Source organism: Lepeophtheirus salmonis, chromosome 13, assembly GCF_016086655.4.
Source record: "Lepeophtheirus salmonis chromosome 13, UVic_Lsal_1.4, whole genome shotgun sequence".
Classification (NCBI taxonomy): Eukaryota; Metazoa; Arthropoda; class Copepoda; order Siphonostomatoida; family Caligidae; genus Lepeophtheirus; species Lepeophtheirus salmonis.
The window spans coordinates 4,080,670-4,100,437 of record NC_052143.2 but is presented as its reverse complement, the minus strand read 5'-3'; the positions used below and the strand labels follow the sequence as shown (position 1 = coordinate 4,100,437).

The 19,768-nt window shown below is 28.3% G+C and overlaps 1 long non-coding RNA gene across 1 annotated transcript; it reads right to left on the bottom strand.

Moving 5' to 3' along the window:
- Nucleotides 1–3,389: 3,389 nt before the first annotated feature.
- Nucleotides 3,390–7,190, bottom strand: LOC121128034 (uncharacterized). Its single transcript, XR_005868012.2, has 2 exons — nucleotides 6,931–7,190; nucleotides 3,390–3,923 (listed from the first exon to the last, which is right to left on the bottom strand). It is a non-coding gene; the product is annotated as an uncharacterized lncRNA (long non-coding RNA).
- Nucleotides 7,191–19,768: the final 12,578 nt, after the last annotated feature.

The following is a 19,768-nucleotide window of genomic DNA, read 5'->3' as shown; positions in this document are numbered from 1 at the left end:
TATATATATCTTCATTTTTTGTACACCCCAACTATCTAAATCAACCTAAGTTTCTAATTTATTCTTTTAAAAAGAAAGAATAAATTAAGTATAATCTATGAAGGATTTAAAAGCAAAAAATATGATTTTTTTTTTATAAAAAGAGATTTTCACACTATTCCTTCAATTATCATCACTTTAAAATACTTATTAGTTAATGAAATTCTTAAGTTGTGTATTTGGAGGTATTATTTTTTGTACAGCTTCCTACTAGAGTGGGTATGTCCGGCGTTGTCCCGGAGATAAAGAAATTAAAATTAATTGAAAACTTAATTAACTTGCTTAATATAAAACAACAAATAAAGACCGCAAATATTAAAAATTATGTCGGTTTTGGTACGTATCTTTGCACTCTTTTATATATTGAGGTAGAAAAGGTTTGGCAGGTGTTGGTTGAGACATTAAGAAATTAAAATTAAATTGGAACTCCTTGAATTTTTTTTAGAAATGAGATTATAAGGGTTAAAGAAGAAGAAATATTCAAATTGAACTATCGTTCGCTCATCTTTCATATTATTGTCAAAATGTTTTGTCTTATCCTCTTTTCTATACTTTCTTATCTAAATCTTATAATCTCCTTTTAAAAAAAGAGTGCAAAGATACATACCAACTTGCAGTGAGAATCATTCTTACAATTTTAAGGTCTTTATTTTTTGTATAATATGAAATATTATACAAAAAATCATTTTTAGAAAAATGGTATTTATAGGCTACCATGCCCATGAAAACAAAAACAGGGTTACCAGAACCATTTTTTGAGTGTTAAAAACTTACATGAAAAAATAAATAAACTCCATTTATTGGTTTGAGCGTATTTCCCAAAGAAACACACATAGATATTTGCATTTGATATATAAATGAACTCAAAATGTAGTCGTTTTTATAAAAATAATTTTCCCTCTAGAAAATGTAATTGATAGCACTATTAGTCAAAAAAAAAATTATTAGCCTTACATTGAAATTGTATGTTTTTGACTTTTTTACCTCTTAAAAACATCAAAATATTCTTAATAAGCCAAAATGTATGTTTTCGTGTTCTACAGAGTGCAATAACTTATATTAAGTCAGTAATCTTGATTCAATTTTATCAAATTATTTTTTTTAAGTACTCATTTAATGATTATAAAGTTGTATATCATAACTTTCTTACAAATTTTATATGTTGTTATTCTAATCTAAAATGTATTGGAATTTCTAAAACACGGTCAATTTTGTGGCCTTCATTTTTTTATTTTTTTATTGTGCATACAAAATATTTTTTTCTATTTAAAAAAAGTTAGAGAAATAACTAAAATATTTTTTTAAATTTCCAAACATATATCTACAAACGATTTGTTATTTTTTCTTATTTTAGATCGTTTTACCCTGCATTAGTGAATTGGGATTTTCAGAAACCCAAATTTGATAAAATTGCTTTAAATCTGTTTAAAATAGCTTTTAATACTGAAAAGAGCATAAATACGATTCTGAAAAATCTTTCAAAATAAAAGTATCGTTGTTTTGCTTTAAAAATTTATTTTCTTGGAATCCTTTGGAAATTTTTCATTTTTAATCAAGGTTTGGTGAATTTGATTAATTTTTACACTTTTAAGAAGTTATTTTGCTTTTTTACTTATCTTTTTTCAATTTAAGGTATAATCGTTGCCACAAATGTAATACCAGCTGTTATTCTATATATCAGACTCAATATTATCAAAATTAATGAAGCCAAGTTTAGTGACAAAAGTTTGTTAAAAGTAACTAATATTTCATATAATAATTTAATTCAAAATGAAATTATAATATTTCAAGAATAATAATCACAAATTACATCTTTTTGATGCCCAAACCTGATTCACTACTGTAATTTTGAGTCAATTTAAACTTTGTTAACGTTTCACTCTAGTTTATTAACTATGTCAAAAAAAAAGAATGTTCATAAATCGAGGATTAAAGTAAAAAATACTATTAATTCATGTAGATGTTGTAATTTTTCTTTTAGAAAAGGACTTTGTAGGCCACAAATCTAAAAAATGATTCCTATTACAGTCATTTTAATGTATTTCGACGTAAAAAAAAATGAAAAATTCAACATTTCTATTAAATGGCAAAAGCAGTATAAATTTGGTTGATTAGTATAAATTTGGTTGATGAGAATAAATTTGATGGATGAGTATAAATTTTGTATTAATAAGAACAAAAATTTAAACTGCAAATATAATTTGATCCATCGAAGCCATTTTGGAATCTGTAGATAACAAAACGAAAATACAGATTGAAATCTAAAAACATATAATTTTTATGTTTTTATGAATAAAAACCCAACAAAAAGTGACGTCACAAGCGTCTGTATATTATATTTTTAGACTGTAAAGAACCAATGACCTTCCAGTTCCTGACTTAATCCATGAAATACTTGTATGAATATTTTTCAGGATCAAAATACCTTTAATAACACTATCCAACACTATCCTATTTTTTTTCTCTGCTAGCCTCGTGGCTTTTAGAAAAAGACCATAGAAGGTACAAAGCTTTCCTAAGCACTTATTGTTAAAGATAAAGATACATTATCTGTATATACTTCAAAGTCCAATGTTGAAGAATTCACAAAATACAATCCTAGAAGCCAGGGACAGTTTCCATGGAATTCCATACACACATGCACACTTCTTCATTGATGAATACCGATCCCGAACTCGAGATAATACTCTCTCGATGTAATTTCAATTAACACTATAAATATTCCCTTCTTTTATTCTCTGTCTTTTTCTTTAAGCTATGACGTGCAAATATATGGCATTTTCTTATGAGATCAATTCAGAAATGATTTTTATCCTTGAATTATTGTCGTGACCTTATCTCAAATTGACAACCATGGAGAGCGTTTTGTGGGAGGTTCTATTTTTTTAAATTAAAGTTCATATTTTCAACTATCCAATGAGATACTTTTAAACTTTTGAAAATATTCTCCTTGAAGCTATGTGCTTATGAATAAAAAAAAACCTATTTTCAACTTTAAACAATGATAACTCTAAAATAGTTTTAGAATTTTTCAACATTGGGCTTTAAAATGGGGGTATTCAGATAATGTTCCTTTATCTTCCAGACCAAGTGCTCACAAAAGCTATGAACCTTAAAAATAGAAAAAATGATTGGACTCTTCCTGAAGGCCACGAGGCTAGTAGAGAAAAAATAAGCCCATATTTGGAATCAGGAAATCAAATTCTATTAAACTTAGCCTATATTATTTTTGTACCATTTTTACTGTTGGACAATATAATTAATTCCATTTGAAGAGAATAAGACTTACTTAAAAAATAAACTAATATACTTAAGTCAAAAAAAAGAGAAACTTAATTTTAAGTCAAATGTACGTTTATAAATGTTATATATTTTTTTAATTTCGATTAAAATGGGATAATTATAAATGACCTGGCAACATTTTCAATTCTTATTTGAGTAGATTTTAACTATTGATAATAATTTAAACTTTTAAAATGAATAAAACTTTTAAGTAATAAACAGTCCGTTCATTTTTGAAAATGCAAAGGATTGATAAAAAATTATTAACTGACAATCAAATCAAAAGTAATATGTAACATATTTTTATATATATATAATAAAATATAATCTGGCCCATCAATGACGTAACTTGGCACTCTTGTTTATTTCTTGTTATTATTTTGTATCTTTTAATGCCTGTAATCACGATTAAGTCGTTGTGCTATTTTATTGGAGAAGGATTTGAAGGTTCTCTTCGCCATAAGTTGTAATCAAATCTACCCATAAAAAGTGAAGATCCTTCTTGGTGTATACGAGTATCTTATGTACAACTTTGAAATAAAAACACTCCTCTTTTGGCCCATTAAGTACTTTGATATATTCCAAGTAAAGAATCTTTGTCACTGTCAATTAAATTTTGTGGAAAAAAACGAAATAAATGAGATATATATTTTTGTGTGAGAGTCCTCATTTTAATTCCCACGGGATGTTATAACATGATATTTAAAACTAGTTATCTTTGTTTACATACTTGCATTTACCTTAGTTACTTGCACCATTGACAGGCTATAATTGGCGCTAATATACAAGTATGTATATCACCTGCTGCATAATAGATCACTAATGACAAAAAAATCACCAAGGTCAAACATATTACAATGTACTTTTTTTTAAATTGAGTTGAGTTATTTTTGTTTGACAAGTAACTTCCTTTTTTGCTATTTTTCAAACATAACTTTTAAATATTTAAAATACAATTAAACAAAGCTAATGTTTGCCTTTTGCTATTTTACTTATGCCTTTGAAAAAAAAACTACTTTGAAAAATGATATCCTCAACTTTTTTCCCAAACAGCCGTAAATATACGTACATATTTTGTATGTATATTCATATATTTTGAAATACTTATATTATACAAAAGTCAAAACTTGACAAAAAAGTATTTAGTACCCTTGCTTCTGAAAATTAATTTTTAAATCTTTGTGAAAAACCTACTAAAGTATAAATAATTATTATTATATTTTGCATATACGTAAGTATATTGTATAATCAGATGCTTCGATTTAATATTGTATACTGTTTTTAAGTTTATACTTATAAATTATTCAAAAAGTTTGGAAATATTAATTATTATTTTTAATTAGAGTATTTCAAAGATTATATGATTTAGTTTTACAATCTGTTTAAGTTATACAGTCACTAGAACGAATGTAGTAACTTATAAAGTGTTATGGGTACAGTCATAAGTAATTTATTACAAAAAAAATTTACAATATTACAAATGTGTAAAAATTAATTTTTTAGTGACTTCCTTTTTTTAAATATTTTGCCGTTAAATTTTATTTAATGTCACTCGCAACGTTAACCAACGAATAGAATAATTTGAGATGTTGTTCATCAGCGTTTGATCTATCTTGATAGTTTATCAATTAAACTCGATTTAAATTTAGTTTAGCAGTTAACACATATTTGTACCTGAGATATATAATGAAGTTGTCAGTCAACAATTTAAACTGGAATGAATTTAAAGTACAGGGGGAGGACTGAAAAGTTAGAATCCTCCTTGAGGTGCCTACTTTCTATTCTAGAAATCTGACAATTTTTTACTTGGTGCCACTCAAAAGAACTGACAAAAAGCTACAATTTGATGTTTATTTTGTTTTTGTGCGATCAAAAATGTCAGAGCAACACGAAAACGGAAGAGGGTGTGCGATCTTCTCCGCGCTCAAGTCGATCTCCGAGAAGAATATCTTCACAGGGGATGCTGTTCTGAACAGGAGAAATGGTATCCGACGCAGCAAGACCCCTACTTCTTTAAGGCCAACGCGAAAGTTAACACGGATGTCTACTACAAGGTCTTCATGTACCATGTCTTACCATGGTGGAAGAGCTCGTTCCCCAGAGACAAGTATGAGTTTACCCAGGATTGCGCCACAGCACAAACGTCCAAGAAGGTGCATATTTCTGCAGGGAGAACATGACAGCTTTCTGGCTGGCAGACTTCTGGCCTTCGTCCTTACCAGACATGACCCTACTGGACTTTGTTGTTTAGTACGTGCTTCAGGGCAAGAAGAACAAAAATTATCACCAAAGTTTCGATGTCCTGAAGGGCTTGATCACGGCGGAGTGAAGCAACTTGTCCTCGGACCTCATGAAGGCCTACTGTGCTTCTGTTCGTCCCTGTATTGAAGCCATCATGCAGAATTGAGGGGGACATATTGAATACAATGTGAAGAAAATTATTGAATGACCAACTTTTGCTGGAAAATTTCGCCATAAAAATGGCACAGATAAAATTATGTTGAAATTAAAAAGAGCTTTTAAAATTTTCTAATTTTTAAGTCCTCACACTGTTTATAGTATGTTTGTTGTGTTTTGTGACCATACCACAACAAGTTAAGTTGAAACCATTATGAATGACGGGATTTGTGTAAAAAAATAACTAAGTTTGCGGATTAGAAAAGGAAAAACAATTGATGCGTGTGCTCATTCTCCTTTTTTATTCATTTTTAATAGATCCTGTGTGTGTTAACATCTTCCTCCAAAAGAATAGTTTTTTCCTATCTTTGATATAAGTTGATTAAAAAATGAATAATAAAATATACAAGGGTGGTCTGAAAAGTTTCCATCTACCCTGTGAAGATTGCAGCACTCGTAAATAAAAGTTTATATTTAGGATCTATTTAGAGTTTTTCACACTAAAATTCCTCCCATTTCGGACGCGCAGTTGTCATGTAACAGTCGTTTGAGTGAATTGATATGACTGTAATTGTTAAAATGGACAAAATAGAGTATCGAGCTGTCATTAAATATTTGTTTAAAATGGCTAAAACTTTGGTAAGTCAACAGGTGGTATAGATATGTCTTCGCCTCCCTTTATTACACAAATTCCATCTCCAGCCAAAATACAATGCAATAAATATTGAACGACGCAGCTTAATAAACACCACGCTCAGGAAAGCTTTTTTTTTAATTGATCAAGGGTTGTATTAAATGAAAAAAAATTTATAAATTAAAATTTGTAATAAGAATGAGAAAAAGGCAACAGAAATGCTTAAAATCTTCAATCCAATTATCATGGTAATGGTCCATACAAAACACACGTTTTTAAAATATGTAGAAATGTAATATGTTAGTTGTGAATTGATTAGTGAAGAAAAATTGATAAAAGTACATGATTTCGAAAAAACTTTGAATGGAATTTTTAGTCAAGTTCATGGAAACTAAAATTCATTACAGTTTAACGTAAATAATTTCCGTACAAAAGATGAATTTATAGTTTGTTTCACATCCACTAACAGATTATACAAAAATTCAAACCGAAATCAGATTGATAAACACATAATTAAGCTCACTCAGCATCATGAAAATTTCTTGAAATTGTTAGTATGTGGCGATGAGGTATATTACTTTTAATGGTTGTTGTTTCCATCCTTGTTTCGGACTGAAGACTACAGTCCCATCCAGTTCAATTTCAGTCTGGTCCAATTCAGTCCTGCATAATAGTCCTAAAACTGATAAAGTTGATGACGTCACTCAACTTTATTCCTTCTTTATTCATCAGTTCTAGTACTGACTACACCTAAGACAGTTCCTATGATTGGACTGGACCAAATAAATAAGTTCTATCGCAGCACTACTTTGAATATGTATGAGTGAGAAGCACAAACGTGACAAACTCAAAGCAATCTGAAGAACGTTTTCTACAAGCATAAAAACATGTTTGACTAATGTGCTGCATTTTGCTTATTACGTAAAAAAAATCATGAAATTTTGTTAAAAAACTTTCCAAATTTAATCACAGATAAATTAAGGGATGAAACTACGTATTTTATGTATACTTTAAATATTATTTTTGGTATATTTTGGCACATAGTGTGTATAAGCAACTCAATAACTTTTTCCATTACATCCATAGATTTGCCTTCCACAAATGCCTAAATAAACATATCTAAAGCAATGTTTTTCATTTTTCTTAGATAAAAAAGATGTGGGCTTATTATTCCATATATAGATATATATTATATATATGTAAGTCAACAAAATATCCTAAGAGTAAAGTATGAAATAAAAAGAAATAATTCTTTGATACTCATGTTATTTGGATAAATAATAAAACTAAGGAGAAAATAGACAACAATGTACGTACAGATAAGGTCAAAAAGACCAAGGATCATGATGTTTCTTTGATCTTTGCCCTTTTATTATTTAATCTAAACGTATATGATCATAACCAAGGTCAAATATTACAAATTAGTAGAGACTATGATTATTTTTCTTCGTAGCTTTAGAAATACATATATATATTTGATGATGAACTAAATAATATTTCAAATAACTCTATGTGAGATACTCCATCATATTATTTTATAGGAATTACTTTTATACATATAAGTATGCATATACTTATTATTCATGGATATTTACAATCGATGTAGGTCTAAGACAGGAAATGCTCTTATAAAAAAGTTCAAATAAAGTTTCCATGTGACATTAGCGTTGTTGATGTCGGCCATTTTGTAAGTCTAAACATGGATTACTTAATTACTGTTAATTCATGTTATACCATCAATATGTAAACGGGAGAAAGAGACATAATTGATAATTCATTCTTTAAAAATGACCCACAAAATATACTCATAATGCAAATTAATTACTTGATTAATTCATGTAAAATAATCTACTATACATATAGATGAAAATAGGTAAATAGGTTCATCAAAAGACGTTCTTATCGAAGTACGAAAGAATCACCAAACTAATATCTAGACTTATGATTTTTGAGCGATTTTTTGGGACCAAAATGAGCAAAATAAATGCTAAAATTTGAAAATTTAGCACCGAAAATATTAAAACTGAGCAATTTGTATTAAAAAAAAATAGTTTTCCTCCGTTAGTTTTTACATTCGATCAGTAATGATAGTTTTATACTTCCTTAATAACCCTTCATATTATAGTTGGAGAAAATTTTAAGTTGGCGAAATCTTCTAAAGTCTTGTTAGACGGAGGTATTTTATCATCACCACCACTGATTATACGTCCAAACTTTTTCAAAATTGGAAGATTAGGATCTCTGTGAATGAAGGAAGTTATTTTTTATTGAAGTATTTTTCTTTTTTCAGAAATTGTTTGATCCTTTTTTCGGTTATAGAAAGCATATTCAGAGAACCATACTTGAGTTTTCCTTCTGTTTCAAGATTGTAATAGGTTGCAGTAAAAAGTACAATTTAGCTTTGACGAAAGGCTTCCAAGGAGAATCTTCAAGAACTTGCTAAGAATTTTCATCTTTTTTATTCAATATTGCTAACTCTTCAAAATAGGCATCCTTGATCAATGACTCATGACAGTTTAAGATTCAAGGAAAAAATGGACACAAAGTATTTTACATTTTTTGCAAGATACAAATGGGATTATGTAATAGTAATTTGGCTTCAAATTTCCCCTTCCTCCCGTTACTTGATGTAGGAATCTGGCTTCATCTCACATCCAATCATGTAATCATAGATCTGACTGAAGTTTTTGCAGGTGGATTTTACCTCCAAAAATATCTTCAAAAAATCCCCAAAGCTGTTGTCTAATCTAATCAAAATCCTAATTTTTTTCAAAGCAGCCTAGAAAAATGAGCCATTTTCCTACAAAAAAGACAAAATATCCGATTTCTCTAAAACAGTTGAAAATGAACAATTTTTTGAGCAATTTAGCGATCGCTCACAAATCCTAGGACTACTAAAAACTATGCCATAGATATTCCCTCAAAAAATACATTCCTTCGGTGAGGTTAAATAAGAGGTCATTTCTCCATACTCACTAATACAGGAGATCTGCGATTAGAAGCTAGATCTGAGAGGAATATAAATAAATCCTGTATATTTAATTAGCTCTTTATTCGGTCAATTTCGATTATACTTGATAATTGCATTGGGAGCCCTCTTTCGAGTTTCATCCCTCTTTCATTTTCACAAATGAGGGATAAGTACCTCTCTCTACGTTCATGAATCATCACTTTTTAATACAAATTAATTATTTTCTTCTAAAATTGTTATGTAATGGAAAAGTTATTTATTTGCAAGGCTCTAATAAGGAGGTTGTGTGTCTAATGTATATCCAGATGTTGAGTAATCTATGGTATAAACAACCAAGTTTAATATCATTAAAAACAATTTTTTACTATACTAAAGAGTATATGGTTTATTTGGATCTCAAAATAGTAAAAGCAAATAAAAGATCTTTATTATCTATCAAAAATATATTACTCGAACGTCTAGAACGATTATTTATAAACCCCTAACCTGTATCAAAAATATTTTATTAAATCATTATTCAATCTTATTTGTATCGTGTAGACAATACTTTAAATTTCCAAGGATAACATATTAATGTCCAATTATCTTATATTTCAAGTCCATAATACATCCAAAACAAAATTAATTGTACAAATCTAGCCTTTTTATATAGATTTTTGGTACCTAGACCACTTATATGATATAAATATATTTGTTTATCATTGGTTGGAAGTAGTATTCAATAAAGAAGTCACTTCTCCTTGATCAATTATCATTTCACATGCTGGATAATTCATATTGGTAAAAACTCTTGGATTAACGAACAATCATAATATGAGATAATAACAGAAATTTGCAATTCGTGATGATCCAGGATGTGTCAGAAGAAGAAATTGTCGTGAGGCAAGCACTGAGAGGATTCTGGGAGGCACTCAAACGTGGGGTCTAAGGAAACCACAAGGAAATGAGATACGTAAGGCAGGAAAACTCTAAAGCTCATTTGTAGTAATCTGGAATCGGGATAGAAAAATAAAAACGATGGTTTTCCATAAAGATTACAAATCAATACATCTTTTGATTAAAAAATTCAAGGATAACATCAAATTCAACAAAAAATAAAGAATAACGATCTATAAATCTCATTTGTTTATGAATTAAGGTGCAATATCCCGGAGGCAAATGGGATTGAGGGCAAAATGTTATTTGGCAAAATATTTTAAGGTGAAAGTTGCAGACACCAGCAGAAATATAAAAAAGGTAATTAAAAAGTTACTTTAAAGCCCATCCATGCAGATCGTTTAGATATGAATTGATTTCAAGAGCCGAACTCTTAGAAAAAATATATATAAGTGTATATTACAATCCTTGACTTTTTTCTTCCATTTATTTCATTTTGTCGGAACTTTATCAGGAGATAATATCACATGGAGCTCCAATTATACATATGTATATGTTGAACCCCTTTTCCCCTTCCTCTCTATCTAGAATGAAATCCTTATAATTGTTGTTCTTCAAGGTGGTTCCATCCACATTCTGTACACACTTAAATTTGTGACAAATATATACTTTTTTAATGGTCTAGTATATTTTTGCCTTATGAGTGGCATCATAATAAAGTGTACATATATACTCATAATGTAAGCATATATAAAACAGAAGGGGGAAATATGAGCAGTTTATGAAAATTAATGAGGAAATTTTCAAATGAGGGGTTCATTAAAAAGCAAAAGTGAAAAATGCTAACATATTAATCCAAATTCACATACTTTTTTGTAAAATGTTATAGTATTTATATACATATGTATGAATACTACTATGTCATATATACGTTCTAAACGATTCTCTTTTGATAAAAAACGAAAATATTGTTCAAATACAAAATATAAATTTACTTTAAGGACAATGTGGGAAGTTCAAATATTATTTATTTAAATGAGATATTTTGATTAAGACAAGACAACATTGAGTCATGGTTTTTATTTGTATATTCCCATGTAGGTACAGAATAGCATCAAACTTTATTATTTGAGTCGGTATTATGGACTCTGTGGGTGGAAAAACTGGTCTGATACATATTATACATTAACATATTTATGTTTTTAAATGTATATATGAACTTGCATAACTATTGAAATTAATATATATATTTGACTGATGTTATCTTCTATCATTTTTCAAGGGCAGGAATGAAGCTGTTTTAGAGGGATGCTCATGATTGGTTGAGCAATATATGAGATGAATCAATATAACAGATGTTTTCTAAAAAATTAAAAAACTTTTTTGTTGCCTATTAATTGGTTCTACAATGTGTTAAATTTTTACTAATATTTGATACCTACTTGATTAAATGAAATTAGAGTTAAGTATATGAGCCAATAATAATATATTGCATACATTTTTCTAATAAAAATATTGCATTTAGCCAATACATTTTCATTTGTCAAAAGGAAAAATGATGTAATTATATCCAAATAAATCAAAAAAAATTACAACCTTTAAGCATCTTCAAATTGAATATTACTTTTTATTCATATTTGATAACCCCAGGCCAATTATTTATAGTGTTATATTTCTAAACCTCTCTCTTTAATCTCTTAAATATAGAGGACCAATCGAATAATATTTCTGTTTATTGTCTAGTATTAAAAACAAGATTAGTTATTTGGCTTTAATTAAAATGTTTGCCCTCCCTAGCCTGAGGATACTAGCATTATTATCATTTGGCAGACGTACTTCCCTTGTCAAACTTCCCGCCTTGCAATACCAATAAATACAAAAAAAATAGTAACATTCTTACAAAATTATTTAACTGTAAACAACATTAAAATACAATTGGATACAAAATGTATTTGAGGCCTTTAAGTAACTTAAAAGTGTATTAATCTTAATTTTATTTTTACTTGATGGCAAATATAATAATAATTCAGCAATACCTTGGTTGCGCGAGTTTTCAACTACGAGTTTCCAATTTGCATAGTGCTTAAGATTTTGATTTTGATTTTTTTAATAATTCCAAAAAGATCATAAAAGATCAGTCCGAGACATGTTGATCATCTTTAATAGATATAAATTACTTTTACAATGGTAATCCGTGGGTTTTTTGTAGCTTTGTGTCAGTTGTCAATTATATCCAATAATTCATTATTTGTATTCGAATGATTTATTATTGTGCTGTGAATATCCCTATAGTTAAATACATAACAAGTCGTTACTTTAAATGTATCAAGTAACTTTTTTCCAAAAAGAAGGCCAGAATCATTTCGTAGTTAGCTAAATAACTCAATCATAACAAATGCCATTTATCTCTTACATAATCTCAGACTACCATTGTCGTAATAAGTCTCTAAATTCGAGACTGTATTATAATATTGCTAAGTAATGTTTTATTAAAAGCGTAACTATTCATTTGTATATAATAACCAAAAATTGTTCATAGAAATGATAAAATGGTCAGTATATATATATATGGTTAGCAATCAACAAGGAATTATATTCCTATCCTTTTGAAAACGGGGCATAGGTTAAGTATAATTAAGGAAGGGATCTATGTAAAGAAAAAACTATGCTAACGGATTGGAAAAAACAAACTCTTTGTTCTCTTGGTTTCTTTAAGTAATCAGTCCAAGGGATGTTAACATCTCTGTCCAAAAGAATAATTATTGCCTATTTTTGTTGTAAATTGATTTAAAAATTCATAATAAATATAGATATATGTGAATTTAAATATAATTATAATATTTTTTCTGCACTAATGCTATTTTAAATATAGAAGGTTATCCTTTTTAAATTAGTAATTCATTTTCTTCCCCCCAAAATCATATAAAAGGCAGGAAATATTAACAAATTTCCTTATTCGTTAGAAGAGTATGTATCGTTCCTGCCTTTTCCTCCCGCACTTACCCAAATTCATCTCTGAGTATTATATTACTTTGTTGAAAAGAGTGATGTCATTGACTAATTACAGGCTAATTTGAAGTATTAAAACAATCCTCAGTCAATTATGGATTAAGAGCACTTATATCACAGGAATATGCTTGTAATTAAGGCTATAATTTGGTCTATATTAAAAAGAATATCAGTAATTTTACTTCCCTTAGAGTCATTTTGGGTGACATGGATCTTACATATCAAAGGAAATTGATCCAAAGAAAATATATATTTGATTCCCATTTATAAAAAAGAAAAAATGATATTTTTTGAGTGACAAGATTTGATTGAGATTATTTTATGAGCATTGACGTAAGTCATTGGAGATGGACGACACTTCAAGACTAATTTTCCTCCATCATCCCTTCTTAAATGTATTCAAGCCTTCAAAGTTTGGAAGATATATAATTTAGTTGTTGAAAATATTTAAGCATAGTCACAAATATAAAATAATTTAAATTCTCAATATCAAATAATTATTTTTTGATATTATTCATGCATTTTTATGTACCTAGTATACTCAATCAAACTTAGTATTCATTCCTTGCGTTTTGATAATGAAAGTTTGTACTTAAATTTACCATATTTATAAAGAACTGCACTTGTTATGAGCAAATTTGCCTTTATAGTAAAGATTGATTTTATTTTATGTTTACAATACACACAATAAAATATTAGTTGATTTAAAAGTATATATAAATAATTAATTAAACTATTTTTAAAGGAAATCAATTTTTATTTCAAACTTTAATAAGATTTATTTTTTGAGTGCACTTAACTACACTTGTTTGTAGAGTTTTGATTTTACATTTAGACTCCAAAATGGCTACATATATTATATAAATTTATGATCACTCAGTTAAATAAAATAAAATATCAGAATTGTAATTTTGAATAAAACATTATACAAAGAAATTTTGATCCTAAAAGGTTACTAAATGTCCAATGTACATGTTTATTTAGCTTTTTGAACAAGGATTCATGGGAAAACAGAGCAAGGTAGATGGTTTATCTTGAATAAATATTGTTTAGTCTATTACCTTAAACATAATAAACTATAAATTTTTCCTGCTCAAAGCGGCCAAGTGTATTTACTGAGGTGAGGAGAAGTATTCACACAAACGTTAATGCTCCATAATTTACTTTTTTCATAAGTGAGTAGAGTTATGTTAAGAGTCATAATTTGCAGGGATCACTTCTCGACACTTTCTACTCGATATGGCTGCCATCAGATTTCATGGATAGAAAGCGGAGAACGCGCAGGGGGACCATGTTTTGAGGTGCGCTTTATGGCCTTATCGAGACTTCACGAAGCAGGATTTATATTTCAGACACTTTGAAGCCGTTTCAAAATGTTTTATTACGTCTTACTGTCCTACTTTGAGCCGCAGATAAAATCCTTCACGGCGTTGTTGGTAAAAATCGTAAATTAATTTGTGTTGCTACTACTGGGTCTTCATCTTGAAGATTTAGAGCGAAAATTCTTCAATAAATTTTGTTGATGAATGCTTTGCATGGCAAGAAATCACAACAGTCTGTTGAAAAAATACTGAGTAAAGAAATTTACAGGTAAAACAAAACTTGTTTAAATACTTCTGCCTGCCTCTGTAGGGCCAAAAACTTGTACCACATTACTTTATTAGTAAACCCCAAGGGTATTGGCTAAAATATATAATAATTGAATTTACATACACTTTTAAAATGTATTGGTGCTATGGGTATAGAAAAGTTACCAAAACTAATTAAATTCGTAAAATTAACAAAATAGTTAAATTACCTTATTAGATCCATTTAATATAGCTAATAAATAGTTTTCTTTTCTTTTTAAGTCAATCAAATGAAAAACATATTAAGAGCGAAGCCAGCGGGCTTAGCTAGTGTTATATATAGCTTAAATGAGTTCATTTTTTTAAATTAAACTTACTCTAAAAGACTTTTTTAGCTTGACATTCTCGTAGTATTACCGAATGTTTACAACTCCAGTTATATTTAAAGAAAAACAAAACTTCAGAAATAAGCGATTCATATACAAAATATATTCAAGTACCAAAGTAATTACATGTCCGCTTAGAAAAAAGATTTTTAAAAAATCTCTTTACATGTATCGTAATTTCCTAAAGTATACCGTTTAAGTAAAGATTCCAAAAGAATATTTGCTTTAAAAAAATATTTTATTTAATATAATATATAAGAAATTTAGTCATAAAGACCCCTTGACAAACATCAAGAATAAATCATTTCCCATCTCTATGTTTGCCTAACAATCATCGAAAATATGCATGAAAAATAAGATTGAAACTTTAATTTATTTCCTCTTTAAAAAATCTTATTTCAATAATATATATATTGAATCCTTAAGAGCTCTCAGAGAGAAAAAAAAATAGGAATTTTCCCCCTCAAATAAAAGCACAAATAATTTTGATAGGAAAAATATAACTTTAATATAATAAAAAGATACCAAATAAGTGTATAAACCATAGTGAAGTAAAAATTTATTATTATAAAAATATGAAGAAGAAGCCATGTGATGCAAGAGCGTTATGACTACAAACTCATAACAAAGAAGAAAACAAGTATAATTTAAATTGGATTATTCTGCTAAACAGATCACAAAGCACATTGTTCAGTGAAGGGAAATTTACTTTCACTCCACGATGATAAAATGAGTAATTTGATAGTAGGAAGGAATATATATCTACTCGTAATAAAATTTAATTATAACTAATTAGAAAAAAAATATAGTTAGTTTCATATATCACAACGTTATAAACATTTATAATAATCAAGGATAAATTATATTTATATATTAGAAAAAAATGTTACTCATATAATCCGTAATTATTAGTGTAAAAAAACAAACAATAAGAGATTTGTTTTTCTTAATAATTATATTGAGTTTCTTTATGTGTTAGTTCCTTTGAGTAATAAAAAGATCAAACGGTTATATCTGTAAGATGTCTTTTGAGAGCTTGTCGCATTAGACATAAGTAGTTGACCATCCTTTGAAAGTAGCAATAGATAAATAGTATATTTAGTTACCGGGTTTTCTTGGTTTTTTGTCTGTTTTCTTGTTCTTTCCATCTTTTATAAAGGGTTTTCCAATAAGATGTGTTATTTTAATATTCAAAGATAAATGGCATTTTGTGACATAAATGATGGGAAATGTATCTCAATGTATAGAAAAAGAATGTTTTTATAATGGAAAACAATATCAGTCAAATGGTTACCACATATATGCTAGAACCGTATCCTTTTTATGAAATTTTCCATGACCAAATTGCAAAGTGGTAATTGTATGCCCTCAATAGCTTCACGAAGTCTATCCTTGAGGTCTTGAATCTACGCTGGGCTTTTGGCATTATCCTTATCTTTCACGTGGCCCCAAAATGAAGAGTTTGCATGGTGTTAAATTACACAAGATCTTGGTGGTCAATTGCGATCACCTCTTCGAGAGATATCACGGTCCGGAAACTTTTCCCGTAAATAAACGATGGTTTCGTTGCCAATTTTGGCCCTAAAAAATCATCATCATTCGATAGCAAAATCCATTCACCATAAATGTTGCTCCTGCCTCATTTTCGAAAAAGTAAGATACACAAACCCCACCATACCATAAACTGCACTAAATAGTTACACTTTGAAGATAGAGAGGCTTTTTAACACCCAACAGCTCGAATTTTTCGACTGATTTCTGTATTGGGGTTGGACAAGGTGCTTCACGACGACCAAAAAATGTTTTAGTTTTACAAACCGTTTCTGCCAGGTTTTCAACATTTTTATTGTGAACTGCATTAATTTCAATGCGTTGTTGAAGCGTGTATCGTTCCCTTTTTATTAATGGCGTAGTTTGTGCCTCCCAAATGTAAAAAAATTAGAACTTCAAAAGGGACATCTACCAAAATAGCAGACTATCAAAATAACACAGCTTATTGAAAAATCATATATTATTAGAGTATCATGTCGTTACCTTTAATGTATTGTACAACTGTTCATACCAAAAGAAACAGATAAAAAGCCTAAAATCAGTTTGTAGTTAGTTCATTCTGGGTTAATTCTTACCAAGTATGAAAATATTATTCAATAATTGTTAAGAATTGTTTACAACTTAACAAGAGCTAATTATCATTCATCCAATCAGCGTTCCAAACGCTGGTTAGAGGGAGAGGAACATTTCCATCGATAGCTGACAACAAAAACCATTGTAAATGTTCTTATTAGTGGTATATTAAGATTTTTTTATAATTTCTTTGGTAAATATAAAATTTCTGACAAGTTTTCATCAATAATGGATGGCCTTTATCTGATCTCTTTAGGTAAAAAAGATTGAGAAGTATTGTAAATAATTCTTGGTTTACCCTCTATCTTGAAATACACTGTGTTATATATCACAACGAGCTTCTTTATCCACTTACAAACTCTACTCTCAAAAATAAAATGAAAAATGATCAAAAACTCATGGTAGCTAAAAAAAGTTTTAATTTGTTAAGGTATCTTTCTAAAAGCAAATCCTTTTGAATTCCTAAATATGTAGAGTCAGTTGATACAAATTAGAAAGAGTCAACTGACGAAAACAACAGACATAGGATCTTTGTTTATTTCAAAGAGCTAGTATTGGATACATGAAAAACTCAGAGTGCAATCTCTAAGGTTTTGGGGGGGATTTTGAACACTTAAATGCAGTAGGAATAGACAAAAAGTCCGCTGACAGCAAAATACATAGGAAATGTTGATGTTGATCTATATAATAGTAAGTACAATGTAGGTTCATACCCATATTTATAAAATTAGGTCAGTGATAACTAAATAAATATATATAATTCCATGTATATATATTTGTGATAAGATTAATTTAGTTTCATTTCTTGTAATTATGCACATCGCCTTCCACTTTACAAATCTATAATTTTACTAAATAGAAAATGAACCTTATACAAAAATAATCATAATTAATATTATATTCAAAAAGGGTTAATAGTTGAGTCACTTTAAAATCTCAATGTATCAAGACTTTTTTTACTCATTGGCCCTTTGTTCCAATTTAATTTGTGTACCTATCACGATCTTCAAGTGCCTATAAATATGTATATGTTTTATGTAGAATTAGCCATGGCATAAATAAATTTAACCAATAAGTTTTGTCGATGTATGAGTCAAATCTATTCTTTATTAGTCAATTGTAACCTTCTACAATACTTTGCTATATCTAAATATTTATATGTAGATATACATGTCTTGACTCCCTGGTATTTGAAGATAAGAAAATTTTCAGACATATTTTTTCATTAACTATCCATCATACTGGTAATATCAACACAAAAAGGCCAACCTCCATATCATTAAGCCATCATTTAAAAAAAAAATACTAGATTAATTATAATCAAATGTAATCTAAAAATATTTCTTAATGAGTTTTCTTAGTTTTTGTAGATATACATATATTTAGACAATAAATGAAATAGTCCATCATTATATTCGATATAATTACAGGCATATGAGTGTTGAAATAAAATATATAAGTAAGGGAGACTGTGTATGAAAAAATTTAACAACTACAAAGGTACTTTTTGCAGAATATTTTTTTTTTGCAAGAATAAAGCCAGTTTATTCTTCTTTTCTTTAACTGATATCATTTAAATTATTAATTATTTTGAAAATATATGTAAGTAGGTTATCTTGAAATTTTTCAAGTTCAAGTAATTGTGTCAAAAAATAACAAGTGCGTCAACAGTTCCATATCCTCCCTATTACATTTGAAGAAAAAAAAATTAGTTTCAAATCTTTTTAGACATTCAAAGACATCATTAATTATATAATGTTTTTTTTTGTTTTTTAAACAAATATTTTAACTTTTCCTTCAAATATATATACACTACACATTATATACCATGGAGATATCTTTGTTTAGTTTCTTTGACATGAATGTTTATATCTCATGTCAATAGAGGAGAAAAAAAAGAAAATTAGAGAAAATATTATCAACAATCTTTTTTGAAAATCATCATTAGAAAAAAATAAATATTATATATTGATTGAGATGTGAAATAAATATACACACACTTTGATTCCATATGGAGAAGTTAAGATAAATATGAATATTTTCATAAAAGTGGCACACACCTGGAGAGTAAAAAGAAAGAAAGATTGTCTTCAAAGATAAAGTCACTGCCAAGGTGGATATTTTAGACTATTGTGAAATTTGTCTACAATTTATATTGACAATTGAGAATAATCAATCTTAAAACATATCCTGACAGTGATATGTACTTAAATATACTAGGAAATGAACACATTAATAGAAATTTGGCTGTTCTTTTATCAGTTCGATATATATATTGTTGAAGGTAAAACTCCTTGAATAAATATTTATTAGCTAACTCATAAAATATTTACAGTCGCATAAAAACATCCTACATATTTCACTATTTGTTAGCGTGTCTTTCATCATGAAATGTACCTATATTTAGAAAAGGCATGACTTTACGGAAATAAATAATCCCTTATGACAATTTTAGTTCTTTATTAACCTGCGTAAGAATTCT